This window comes from Artibeus jamaicensis, unplaced genomic scaffold (assembly GCF_021234435.1).
Source record: "Artibeus jamaicensis isolate MK-2021 breed Jamaican fruit bat unplaced genomic scaffold, CSHL_Jam_final contig_511, whole genome shotgun sequence".
In the NCBI taxonomy this organism is placed as follows: Eukaryota; Metazoa; Chordata; class Mammalia; order Chiroptera; family Phyllostomidae; genus Artibeus; species Artibeus jamaicensis.
Window position 1 is genome coordinate 3,387,693 of NW_026521866.1, and position 12,427 is coordinate 3,400,119.

The 12,427-nt window shown below is 42.4% G+C and overlaps 1 pseudogene; it reads left to right on the forward strand.

Annotated features, from left to right (window-relative positions):
- Window positions 1-9,573: 9,573 nt before the first annotated feature.
- On the forward strand, window positions 9,574-9,772 carry LOC119041263 (guanine nucleotide-binding protein G(I)/G(S)/G(O) subunit gamma-5-like; annotated as a pseudogene).
- Window positions 9,773-12,427: the final 2,655 nt, after the last annotated feature.

Here is a 12,427-nt window from a genome sequence, read left to right on the forward strand (position 1 = left end):
GGAAGCAAGAGCAACATTAGGCAGCTATTACCACCCTGGGTTTGAAGGGGACAGGGATCAGGGGTGTTGGTACTGGAGCTGGGCCAGAACCAAAGAAAGGAAAGGTGGGTAGGCGGTGCCCCAATCTTGCTGCCTGCTGATCTTCCATCTCCAGTTTCCTGCCAATAATATGCACAAAGCTAAAACTATACCCATGCCACAAACCAGTAATTTCATTCCTTTTAATCAAAAGAAGGCAGCACAACGGTACACCAAAGATATGTAGAAAAATGCTCATAGTAGCTTTGAGCATTTTTCTCACTAGCCAAATATTTATCAACAGTAGAACCATTAATTTATGCAATGATGTGGATGAATTTGTGTCAAGCAAATAGAGCTAGGCATAAAAGAGGATATCCTGTTTGATTCAATTTATGTAAAGTTCAAGAACATATAAAACTAATCTGTGTAGAAGTCAAAACAGTGTTATTGCTGGTGGAGGATGGAGAGTAGTGCCCAGAAGGGGCAAGAGGAAGCCTGCTTGGGCATTGTAAATATTCTTTATCTTGATCTAAGGTGCTTATAAACATAAAAATTTTATTAGTTGTACACGAAAGAGCTGTGCACTGTACCATATGTATGTTACTCTGCAATACAATTGTTCTTAATTTTTAAAAAAATCCACCAGTGCCTCTCTTTAATGAAATTAACAGGAAGCCAAAAGGCAAAGTATCTCTAATGCAATCCCAAGGGCTGGCAGAGAATGCACTAGGGGTAGGTTGGGGAATAATTACCAGGATGCTCATGGAATAGCTGAATGAAATAGCAATCATTTACATCTTAGTATGAATAAACATGGAATTATTTTAATACCTTAGCATGGAATAAACATATGGGATTGCTGGAAAGCAATATGGAAATAGGAGGACTCTGGGAACTTTGGCTGTGGGAAATAATGGAGCAAACTGAAAGAAAATTTTTGTCTTATTGACAATTCTGTGAAACACACCCTGGTTATGAAGTCAACAGTAGCTGAGTTAGTACCTTTCCAGGGCTCTATGCCCTTACCAATGTCATAATAAGACTGTCAGTGTAAGAACCACCTAAACCTGTAAGAATTTTTATGACTTTGAGCCAAACTGACAATTGCCAGGAAGGAAAACCGTAACAGATAGAGAAAATGCTCCAGAAAAATGGCAGTTTTGCACCTTATTTTATACATTGCAATCAAAAGAGAAGGTGTAAGTGGCTTACATGAAATCCATTGGTGATAGGCTGGGGAGGTGGAAGAAAACAAAACAGGGAAACCTCTGATATTGTATAAAAAGTGACAAATAACATGATAACAGTAACGATGTGAGGATTTGTGGTCTCCCCCTGGTGTGGTGCCTGTGCTTTGAGGGGTCCAGAAAAGGAAATTTGACGTTCCAAAGTTGTTAGGGGAGATGCAAAAAGACAATAGACAGGCTCAGTTGAGGTAAAGATTGACTTTTATCAGGGAAAATTCTAGCCTGGAACATGACTGCCAGCCATGACCTGCTTTTAGTCAGAAAGTTTTAAATGTCAGACCATCCTATGTGGCTACTTTAAGTCTCTGAGTCTGTAAGACCATCACACGGCTAGTCAGGTTTAGTATTGGGCTGGTCAAAAATTCATTTGTTTGTTTGTTTTTTCTGTAAGATAGCTCTAGTAGCATTTAGTTGTCTTTAACTTCATTTGAAACAATTTTGTTAGCTTTACTGTGACAGCTGTCATATCACTGTGCATTTTAAAAACTTATCAAAATTGGTGAATTTTTGTATAGCCATTTTAATATTTGAGATGGAAGAAAATAAGCAACATTTTTGGCAGATTATGCTTTATTATTTCAAGAAAGGTAAAAAAGCAACTGAAACACAATAAAAGATTTGTGCAGTGTAGGGAGAAGCTGGATGTTGTGACTGATTGAATGTCAAAAGAACTTTGTGAAGTTTCATGCTGGAGATTTCTTGCTGGATGATGCTCCAAGGTCAGATAAACAAGTTGAAGTTGATATCTATCAAATCAAGGCATTAATTGAGAACAATCAACGTTATACCATTTGGGGAGATAGCTGACATACTCAGAACATCCAAATCATGTGCTGAAAATCATTTGCACCAGCTTGGTTATCTTCATTGCTTTGATGTCATCTGCTATTAGTCAACAGAAAATGCATAATCTTCCATCAGGGTAACACAAGACCATATGTTTCTTTGATGCCCAGACAAAAACTGTCACAGCTTGGTTGGGAAGTTCTGATTCATCCACTGTATTCACCAGACATTACACCTTCAGATTGCCATTTTTTTTTTTTGGTCTTTACAAAATTCTCTTAACGGAAAAAATTTCAAGTTTCTGGAAGACTACAAAAGATATTTATATAGTTGTTTGCTCAAAAAGATAAAGTGTTTTGGGATTATGGGCTTCTGGTCAAGATGGGAATGTAGGCAGACATGGCTTGCCTCTTCACAAAGCCACATCAAAATTACAACTAAAATATAGAACAACCATCACTCAGGAACATCAGAAATTCAGAAGTCAAGTTGAATGGAAACCTGACAACTACAAAATTGAATTGAATGGAAATTTGATAACTGGAATTGAAGAAACCACATCCATCTAGACTGGTAGGGAGGGTGTGGATTCAGAAAGGGCTGGCCCCACACCCACGTGGATAGAAATTTGGGAGGGATAGCTCAGGAGTGAGAAGTCCCAGACTTACACAAGGACCCCAACCCAGGATTCCAGTGCCAGGAAGGTAAGTCCCCACAATTTATGGCTGTAAAACCAGCAGGGATTGAGTCAGTGAAAGAGGCTGCTGGAGCCCTAAGCAGTTCCTCTTGGGAAACCCACACAGGGACTTACCTACTCAGATTCACTTCCTCTGAGCTCCAGCACTGGGATGGCAGCTTGAAGGGCACCAGTGGTATACAAGGAGAGACTGAAGTGTCTGGCTTCAGGGCAAGCAGAGGCCATTGTCCCTTTGCTGAGCCCTTTCCTCACAGAGCCAGTAGGCACATGCCATATCTGAGACTCCATCAACCTAGCTAACACTAAGTGACTCACCTTGGAGATCCACAGAGGCTCTACCCCACCTATTTATAGGGCCACCCAAGCTGCTTCTGAGTAAAAATTGAGGTCTTGGCTCCTAAATACTATCAAACAAGAAGCAGCTGGCTTCAGAGAGTCCTAGTTCCAGTCAGATTAGAGTCACAGCTTAGCTTTTTCTGGGGATCTTCAAGCCTAGGACAAGTAGCATCCATCTCAGATTGCTTTACAGCTCAGGCATGGTGCCCCACACAAAACACAGATGGGGGCTGACCTTGGCCTGTACCTCCTGGGAAACCCCAGGGCCAGTACACCCAGGTGATAGCTATAGGCCATGTCAGAGCACCACCACCCTGCCTGTAAAGAACTTATCCTCCACAAAGGATGGAGGATGATGGTCAGTGATAATAGCCAGTCCTTGCAGCTGACTGGCCTGGGTAATTCCCTCCCATTGATCTGCCAATAGCAACCAAAGCTCAACTACAGGAGGAGGGTATATTCAGCCCAAAAGAAGTGTGCACCTCAGGTACCCAGCTTGGGTGATAGGGGAGGCTGTGCCACTGGATGCTACAGGATACCTGCTATATTAGGCTACACTACCAAGACACAGAGTCAAAGCAGCTCTACCTAATACACAGAAATAAACACAGGGAGGTTGCCAAAACAAGGTGACAAAGAAACCTGGCCCAAATGAAAGAACAGATCAAAACTCCAGAAAAGGAGCTAAATGAAGTGGAGATAAGCAATCTATCAGATTCATTTTTGTACTGTTTATAAGGATGCTGAAGGAACTTAGTGAGGATCTCAGCAGCATAAAAAAGACCCAGTCAAAAACAAAGCATACACTAATTGAAATAATGAACAATTTACAGGGAAACAGTAGTAGAATGGATGAAGCCAAGAATCTAATTAATGATTTGGAACATAAGGAAGCAAAAAACAACCAATCAGAACAATAATAAAAAAAGGAGAATTCCAGCCAAGATGAAGGTGTAGGTAGAAACCCTTCACTTCCTTGCACAACCAAAAGGAGAAAAACAACCAATCTAAAGTTGATAAACAACCAGAAGTGCCAGAAAATCAAATTGCATGGAACTCCAACAACCATAGAATTAAAGAAACAAAGACAACGTCCAGACCAGTAGGTAAGGCAGCAAACTGTAGGGGCGGGGCAGGCTTTGAGGGTGGGGCTGACTTAAGGGGAAACTGAGACTTAGAGGTGGCTGTGGACTATGGCAGTTGCCACGGTGGGAGAAATGTCCAGCCTCACATGAGAGTTTGTTGAAAAGTGCACTAGAGACAAGCAGGTGAGCTGCATTGTTCCCTCTCTGGCCCCTCCCCCACAGGCGGCACAGCAAAGAGGGTTGCCCTGCCCCCATGAATTCCTAAGGACCCACCCCCTTACAACTTCTCAAGTGCACCGAGACAAAGAAATAATGGCCCAAAAGAAAGAACACAGCATGACCTCAGAAACAGAACTAAATGATAAGGATATAGCCAACCTATCTGATGGAGAATTTAAAGTGCTGGTAATCAAAATACTCACAGAACTGATTGAGCTTGGTCAAAAAAAGAAAGATACCCAAAATGAAATAAAGCCTAATATTCAGGGAATCAACAGTGACAGGAAGGAAACCAGGACTCAAAGCAACAATTCAGAACAAAAGGAAGAAATAAACATCCAACCGGATCAGAATGAAGAAATGAAAATCCAGAAAAATGAAGAGAGGCTGAGGAATCTGTGGGACAACCTGAAATATTCTAATATCTGAATTTTAGGGGTACCAGAAGGAGAACAACAGCAAGAAATTGAAAACTTATTTGAATAAATAATGAAGGAAAACTTCCCCAATCTGTCAAAGGAAATAGACTTCCAGGAACTCCAGGAAGCCCAGAGAGTCCCAAAGAAGTTGGACCCAAAGAGGAACATGCCAAGGCACATCATCATTAAGTTATCCAAGATTAAAGACAAAGAGATGATCTTAAAGGCAGCAAGAGAGAATGAAAGAGTTACCTACATAAGAGTGTCCATAAGGTTATCAGCTGATTTTTCAGAAGAAACTTTGGAGGCAAGAAGGGGCTGGAAAGAAGTATTTGAAGTCATGAAAGGCAAGAACCTACATCCAAGAATACTCTATTCAGCAAAACTATCATTTAGAATGGGAGGGCAGATCAAGTGCTTTCCAGATAAGGTCAAGTTAAAGGAGTTCATCATCACCAAGCCATTATTATATGAAATCTTAAAGGGACTTATCTAAGAAAAGGAAGATCAAAACTAGGAACAGTAAAATGACAACAAACTCACAACTATCAACAAATGAACCTAAAAAAAATAATAAAAGAAAAACAATGAAAACAAAAACTAAGCAAACAACTCAGAGAAATGGACATCACATGGAGGGTTTTCAGTGGGGAGGGATAGGGGAGGAATGTGGGGGAAAGGTACAGGGAAGAAGAAGCATACTTGGTAGGCATTAAATAGACAGGAAGAGGTCAAAAATGGTATAGGGAACAGAGAACTCAAAGAACTTATATGTACAACCCATGGACATGAACTAAGACAAGATGATGCTGGAGAGTTGGGGGTGAAGGGGGAACAAAGGGGGAAAATTGTAATAGAATAATCAATAAAATATAATTTAAAAAACAATAAGAAAAAAAGAATCTTAAAAAAATGAGCAGAGTATAAGCAGCCTCTGGGACAACTTTAAGAGGTCCAACATTTGCTTCATAAGGGTGCCAAAAGGAGATACAGCAAGAAATTAGAAATCTATCTGAAAAAATAGTAAAAGAAAACTTCCCTAATTTGGTGAAGGAAATAGACATGCAAGTCCATGAAGCACAGAGAATCCCAATTCCGATGGATGCAAAGAGGCCCACTCCAAGACACATCATTATCAAACAGGCAGATGTTAAAGATAAAGATAGATTCTTAAAAGCAGCAAGAGAAAAGTAGTTACCAGGTAGTTGTCAGATGGGAGGTGGGAGGGGGAGAATGAGTGATGAGGTGAGGGGATTTGGAAGTACAAATAGATAATTACAGAGTAGCTGTAGGATGTAAAGTACAGTATAGGAAGTGGAATAGCCCAAGAAGTTATACGCATGACCTGGGGACATGAACAATGGTGGGGGGATTGCCTGAGGGAGTAGGGGGTGCTGGGTAGAGGGGTTCAAAGGAGGAAAAATCAGGACAACTGTAATAGCATAATCAATAAATATAATTTTTAAAAAGTTTTGGGAAAATGGAATTATGAAGTTTCTGTAGATGGCAGAAAGTAGTGGAATAAAACAGTGAATATGTTGTTAAATAAAGTTATTGGTGAAAATGAAAAATTTGCCTTTTATTTTTACTTTAAAACAGAACATATTTTTTGGCCCATCCAATATGTATCCCCTTTTTGTCCACAAGACATTAAACTTGCTAGTGCCTGGCAGTTTTACAATGTATTTCAAAAGCATTATCTCATTTAACACTCATTGGAACCCACTGAGAGTTACTAAGAAACACTGATCATCAGGGATTATTAGAAACAAAGAAATTCAAGCTCATTTGTTTAAAAAAAATGAAAACTTGCCCATAAATAACATATCTGAACGTAGCAAGGCCAAAGTTCAGACTCAACATCCATTGTTTTATCCACTTTGTACATAAAATATAGAAATAGGATTAGGTGTCTGCACAAGTTTCCTTGAGCTGAAGCATAAATGTTGTCTGTAATGCAGCTCCCATACATAAGAAGCAGTTTCAGTATCAGGAATCCTGCCCCTGGCTAGGAGCTGGAATCCAGCTGTCCACCACCTGTATGCTAGTCATGTTCACTCTGGGCTGGACACTGGACAAGGCCAGCCTGCACATCACAGCATTTGATTCTCCCCAAACCATATGACACAGAAAGCCCTGTCCTTTTTACAGATGCAGATCTGAGAGTTGTGCAGTTACTGTGCTACAATGAGGTAAAGCCCAGCTAGGAGCCCAGGTCTCTGTGCTCCAGAATATGCGCTCTGCCAATCACGTGTCAGGACTCTGAAAGGACAGAGGAAGCCCTGCCTTGGAGAAGGATTCCAGTCAACTGTAGCATCAACCTCATAGGCAGCTGCAGGGAGCCGGAAGGTCAGCATGCTGGAAGGCCTCCTCCAGGCACATTGTCAGGGGGACACACACACAGGTTCTACAGAGACATGTCAACAATCAGTGGCTGAATTATGCACAAGACACTGGATTTCTAACCTTGGTTGTACTGAGACATTGTAGTTGCTGAATAAAATATACTCTAAATGATGTTGAATGGGAAAGGAGCTTTGTGTGAGAGCCAGAAGATGGAAATGTGCTGGAAAGGCACCCTCCCAGCACATCGGGGCATGTGCTGCCTTTTAACCCATTTTCTTTGTGACCATCTGTTGGGCTTTACAGCTGAGTCCTTAGAAGCACATCATTCCCTGCCCTCACCCCCACCTTCAGACATCCTCCTGGAGTGAACCACCCACTTATATGATACAGATCTCCACGTAGGAGCAGGGAGGTAGCTGGCTGGCCCTGATTTCCAGTAGGGCCTCTCCCCAAGCACCAGCACACACTTCTGAGTGTGGTCCACAGTTCCATGGATTTCAACATAATCTCAATCCCAACCACAAACTTGTTTCCCCACCAGTATTTCTCATCTTAGTTAAAGACATGCCACCTCTCCAGTTTCCCAAACTAGAAATACTGGAATTGCCTCCAGCTGCTCCCCTGCTTGTTCATCACCACATCCTATAAAATCTCCCCTGGCTCCTTCCTCCTTTCTATGCCCACTATCAATGCCCATCAGTTGTTTACTTGGATCATCTACAGTCTTCCCTGGTCCAGTCTGGCCTCTGTGCCATCCCCAGAATGTCCTTTTCAAACCTATGTGTGAAGAGGTCACCCTGCCACACTAGCTGGCTCCCCACTGAGAGAAACACCCACTATGTGTTCAGGGCTATGCAGATTTGCTCCAACATGGTTGCTTAACTGGTTCCTTCCATTCTCTTCTAGCATCCCCCCACACCCACCCAGGACTGCCAGACATGCCATTACTGTCTGTCCCTTTGTGCCTTTGGCCTTCCTAAAAGCGCTGCGGAATACTCACAACCACCCCCACACATCATGCACCTCACTCATCTTTGTCCCTTCCTGGATACCTTTTGGACAGAATTCATTACTTTGTTCCCTTTGCAATTTACATTCCTATATTACTGCTAACGTAGCACCTTATTCGTTCAGTCAGTCGTTAGCAAGCCTTCTAACACTAAATGCTTTCTGACAGCAGACGCCTCTCTAGGCCCTAGGAATAAGTGATTGAATAGCACCTATTGCCCTGATTGGTTATTGGTGTGTGAGAATCACCCATCATCTTGACCATCACTGCTCCAGAACAGGTCTAATACACTATCTCAGGCATGAGTATACTACTTTATACATAAGGTGTCAATAAATCAGAACAGTGGAGGACCTTGACTATAGGCTAATAGATGCTACCAGATCATTTTTATTTTGTTAGGAGTGATGATGTCACTATAGTATAGATGAGAATGATCTTGTTTCTACAGAGATGCAAGTTAAATGATTTTATGTGAAGGGGTTCAAATAAAAACACACAAAGGGGGAGCATGGTGGGGTGAAAATGGAGACAAATGTACTTGAACAATAAAAAATACACAAAAGACTAGCAAATATGTCAAAATGTTAACTGGTTGGACCCAAACACTGGGTGTAAGGGTGCTCATGTAATATTTATATTTTCACAATAAAAGGTTTTTAAAAAGTGAATGACTCGAATTGACTGGATATAGGGAGCCATTCCAAGTGGCGTGAGAATGTAGCCCAGCCCCCATCTTGGAAAGGCCAGTGGGGAGCGAAGTCTGGCACACAGGACCCATGCCCATGGATAGGTTCTTCTGTGGGGAATCAGGCCTGCATTGTACCTAGGCTGCTATGAGACTTGCTTTTGCTAAAGCTCCCTCACCCAGATTGAGGCAGAAAACGTTTTCTGTGTATCTTTAACTTCCTAAAATCTGCACTAAACCTCCCAAGTATGGAGTGTAACCAATTCAACCACTTTTCCCCTTGGTCTGCAACATCCTTCCCTTTGAAGTAATTAGCAACATTCTTTCCTTTGTTATCTGTAAAAGGTAATCACCTGCAGCAAACCTGTGCATAGTAAATGAGGACCATCCACAATGTACTGTACCCCAGAAAACCAATAAAAGCTTGTCCTGGTGGGGGTCAGGGTCCTCTCTCTCACTCAAAGAGTGCCCATGCTGTCCCTTTTTCTCCACAGGACTTCTGTAGTCCATGTGAATTTGTCTCTCACAGCCGCAACCACGGACTTCGTGGGCCGGAGTCCACATCAACTGGATCCATTTTCTCATCTATCAAACTGCGGGTATCAAACTGCTGGTCTTAGTCTGATCCAGCTGCCCTCACAGAACGCTATGAGACTGGGCCCCACAGACCTTGACTCACTGAACCACTAGTGACCAATCTGCCCAGCTTTCGCACGCACCATGTCTGGTTCCTCCAGTGCCATCCCTATGATGGAAGTGGTTCAACAGCTCCAGCTGGAGGCTGAGCTCAACGAAGTTTCCCAGGCAGCTGCAGATTTGAAACAATTCTGTCTGCACAATGCTCAACATGACCCCCCACTGACGAGTATTTTCAAGTACCACTCCCTTCAGATCCCAGAAAGTCTGTTCCTTTTTGTAGTGAATGAATCTTTGAAGATGTTCTTTTTTTTTAACTCTCATTTCTTTATTTTCATTTAGTTTAGAACAGTTCCTCCATTTTGTCTTTTGTGATATTAACATTTTTAACATTTTTTATTGATTATGCCATTACATTTGTTCTATTTCCCCCCCCTCCATTCCCCTCCACCCTGCACACCCCTCCCCCACCATTCCCCCCCCCTTTAGTTTATGGCCATGCGTCTCAAGTTCTTTAGATTCTATATTTCCCATACTATTCTTACCCTCCCCCTATCTATTTTCTACCTACTGTCTATGCTACTTATTTTCTGTACCTTCTCCCCCCTTCTCCTTCTCCCACTCCCCTATTGCTAATCCTCCACGTGATCTTCATTTCTATGGTTCACTCCTGATCTAGCTGTCCTCTTAATTTGCTTTTATTTTAGGTGTGGTTGTTGATAACTGTGAGCTTGCTGTCCTTTCACTGTTCATCTTGTTTAGCTTCTTTTTCTTAGGTAAGTCCCTTTAACATTTCATATAATAAGGGCTTGGTGATGATGAACTCCTTGAATTTGATCTTATCTGAGAAGCACTTTATCTCTCCTTCCATTCTAAATGAAAACTTTGCTGGATAGAGCAATCTTGGTTGTAGGTCTTTGGATTTAATGACTTGAAATACTTCTTTCCAGCCCCTTCTTGCCTGGAAGGTCTCTTTTGAGAAATCTGCTGACAGTCTGATGGGAACTCCTTTGTAGGTGACTGTCCCCTTCTCTCTTGCTGCTTCTAGAATTCTCTCCTTCATTTTAATCTTGGCTAATGTAATGATGTGCCTTGGTGTGTTCCTTCTTGGGTCCAACTTCTTTGGGACTCTCTGAGCTTCCTGGATTTCCTGGAAGTCTATTTCCTTTGCCAGAACGGGGAAGTTCTCTTTTATTATTTGTTCAAATAAGGTTTCCACTCGTGACTGTTGCTATTCCCCTTCTGGTACCCCTATAATTCGGATGTTGGAACATTTAAAGATGTCCTGGAGTTTCCTAAGCCTCTCCTCATTTTTTTGAATTCTTGTTTCTTCGTTCTTTTCTGTTTGGTCATTTATATCCTCCTTCTGGTCTACTCCCTTGATTTGAGTCCCAGTTTCCTTTCCATTACTATTGGTTTCCTGTGCATTACCATTCATTTCAATTAGTTTAGCCTTCATATGTTCCTCTAATTTGTGACTAAAATCAACCAGTTCTGTGAGGATCCTGATCACCAGTGTTTTGAACTGTGCATCTGAAAGTTTGGCTATTTCTTCATCACTTAGATTTATCGGCTCTGGGGCTCTGAGTTGTTCTTGAGCCATTTTTGGTCTGTTCACGCCCATTAAGTATGAGGAGCAGAGCCTTAGTTGTTTACCAGGGCGGGGCAACTCGGGTCTCTGGGTTGTGATGCTGTATGTGGGGGCGGGGTCAGAGAGGGAGCAATGGTGGTCCTCTCTGCTTGCCCAGTCTGTCCCACCACTCGCCTCTGCCTGTTTATTTGAGCAGAAATGTGCAAGCCCACTGCCCTGCGCTGTGCGGTCTCAATGCTCACCTCTTCACTTGTTTATCTGCACACAAATGCTTGACCGACCACAGACAGACAGCCACACCTCTTCCCTGTGTCCCCCCATAGCTAGCCCGCAACTGGGATCCGCACCTTGGGCTGCCTGCACATCACCTCCGTTGGGGATCTTTTTGGCCAACCCGCTCCGCTGCTGGCTTCGCCCCTCTTACCGGTTTGGCTGAGCATTTCGTTGTTTTCGGACTCCATATTGTCGATTTTCTGTGTGGTTTGGTTGCATTTATTATTGTTAAAACTTTATTGTTTTTAGATTTGGTTGTGTGCGGACGCAAGGTATTTCCACCTATGCCTCCATCTTGGTGGAAGTGGAAGATGTTCTAAACCACTTTTCATGAACCAGTGCATATTCAGAGAGATCTAAATGTGAAGCCTGTATAAAAAGCTTATCCCTGGAACACGTGCCACACTATACAAACTTCGGCTTTGTTACCTACCTCTCTGAATTTTCATGAATTCCTATTTCACAAGGATGATTATTTTACATACACTCACAGTAGCATACAAATAAATACTTAGTATTAAAAAAGGTATTATAGACGAGGTGGCTTATAAATACAGAAATTTATTGTTCACAGTTTTGGAGGCTGGAAGTCCGAGATCAGGGTGCCAGCATGGTGGGGTTCTGAACAGGCCACTCTTCCTGCTTCACAGTTAGCTGACTTCTCATTGTCCTCACATGGCACAAGGAGCTAAGGATCTCTCTGGAGCCTCTTTTATTTTTATATTTATTTTAGAGAGAAAGAGGGAAACATCAATTTGTTGTTCCACTTATTAACACATTCATGGGTTGTTTTTTGTACCCCACCTTAGCATACCAAGAGGACACTCTAACCAACTGAGCGACCTGGCCAAGGCTGGAGCCTCTTTTAAAAGGTGCTATTCCCATCCCAGAGGGCTCTACCCTCAAGACTTAAGCACTTCCCAAATTGGGCATTAGGATTTCAATATATATATGTGGGAGTTGGGGAGACAAACATTCAGGCTACAGCAGGGTGTCAGTGGGAGGGGTTGCTAATGATCTCTTAAGTGCCAACCCCTCCAGCCCCAGTGGCTCTGGGCAGGAAACAAACCCTCC